The sequence below is a fragment of the Lepisma saccharinum genome, chromosome 8, assembly GCF_977018435.1.
Source record: "Lepisma saccharinum chromosome 8, izLepSacc3.1, whole genome shotgun sequence".
NCBI classification, from domain to species: domain Eukaryota; kingdom Metazoa; phylum Arthropoda; class Insecta; order Zygentoma; family Lepismatidae; genus Lepisma; species Lepisma saccharinum.
This window is the reverse complement of record NC_139236.1, coordinates 36816115-36818008: the sequence shown is the minus strand read 5'-3', so window position 1 is coordinate 36818008 and position 1894 is coordinate 36816115. Positions and strand designations below refer to the sequence as shown.

The window sequence follows — 1894 nt, the reverse complement described above, 5'->3', positions numbered from 1 at the left end:
ACCAACATTATTTCAATGTATATCAAAACGAAGAAATTATTGTGTGGTTTAAACTATATCAGAACTATTTCAAACTATCTTTTTATATCAGCAATTCATTTTACTTACTCGTGTACAACATTTTATCTTCGTCACATTCAATCTAATTAAACATAAATTTCAAGAGTCGCTATACTGTAATGCAGACTGTAATAATTCTCTGAATGTTTATTTATTTGTTTATTTATTTATTTATTTATTTCCCTTCAACAGAGACAAGTCTCCAATTACAGAAAGGTAATATCAAAATATTACATTTTCATTTACAACTTGGGCCTCCCCCATGGCGCAGTGGTAGCGTCCTTGCCTTGTAATCAAGGGGTCCCGGGTTCGATACCCGGTGGAGGCACAAGTGGTTCGGATCCCACTTTAAACTGTAGGTCCAGTCCCGATTAGCCTTACTGTGCATAAAGTGGACTTAAAACAGCAACTCATTTACAACTTGTATGTACCCACGTACACATTCTCCCTCCTTCCTCCTTTACACACACACATATTCACAAACATAGACAGATAATACATAATATATATATATATATACAGACATCTTGGTGACAGAACAGGTTTACTGCTTAACTGTGACAACAAATGTTCAGATATTTACACATTTCATCTGAATTACACAAAACAAGTATCACAAACACTGGTACAATATATCATTACAACAAACTTCAATGTTCAATAAATACATTATTAAGAGAGATACCCCTTTAACATATTCATAAATTTGGTTCGTGTCATGCCGAAATCCAAGTCCACCAAATGATTTGAGATCTTGTTATATTGAAGTGTCATTTTTTGTAGTGGGGAACCTTTATACATTTCTGTTCTTGGGATTTTGTATGAGAGTAAACGTCTATTACGTATTAGTGGTAATGGTTCTACAATTGAACATTATCCATTGTCTAGTGCTTTAAACTATACTGATTCTAACACTATGTTTGGACGAAGCACCTCTTCTCACGTATTCAGGTGATCACATTTATTTTTGCAGGTGTAGAGACGTGCGATTTTACAGCTCCGGTGCGCTAAACAACTACTGGAATCCTTTATTTGTTGCCCCACGTATGCTACAATTTCAAATTTTTGAGAAGAATGGATCTTATTTGCTTGGATTCTACATAGGGATGTCTTCAAAAAATTGTTCCATTGTTATGAATGCTGCTGCTTTGATATTCATCAGTTTCCAATTTGGTTCTGTGTGTAATATAAATAGTGTTATGTTGTTCCACTGAATTCTATGTGATTCATTCCATGCATGTTCGGCTACTTTCAACCTGTCTGTTTCACCTTTGCTTGTGTTCGTCTATTTTCCTGTCTAGAGGGGTCCAAATGTTTCTATTAACTTCATATAGTATGTTGTGTATGGAGTTTTGGCAGGCTTTTATGGGGTTTTCTGGTATGGTGTTTTATTGTAAGCTTGTTAAGGTTCTCTCACTGTTGAATGATGTCCTAAGTTGAACCAATTCTGCTTATCTTTTGTGATATCCCCTAGGGGGGTAAGGTGCCGTTTGACCAGTCTTTGTATCTCGCAGTTTGTCTGTTTGTCTGTGGATGACTCCTTTGGTTTTGGTTGGTGAATACCCATCGAGTTTCATTGTATCTACAATGTGTTCCTGTTCTTGTCTGAGTGTTGCTGGATTTGAGCAGATTCGTCTCATCCTTGAGCTTAGGCAGTGGATGATAACGTTATCTTTACTCTTCAGGTGGTTTGATTTGTAGCGTGATTTCTCCCAGCGTGTTGCTTTTCGTTAAACAGCTGTTGATATTTAATTCCCGGGTCTATCTCCTGAGACATCTAGGAATGACAGGAGTTAATTTTGCATGGGAATGCAACTCTAGACTACAATGAGTA

General features: G+C 36.5%; 1 non-coding gene across 1 annotated transcript; it reads left to right on the top strand.

Moving 5' to 3' along the window:
• Window positions 1–313: 313 nt before the first annotated feature.
• TRNAT-UGU (transfer RNA threonine (anticodon UGU)) lies at window positions 314–388 on the top strand. The gene has a single exon. It is a non-coding gene; the product is annotated as a tRNA-Thr (tRNA).
• The last annotated feature ends 1506 nt before the right edge of the window (window positions 389–1894 follow it).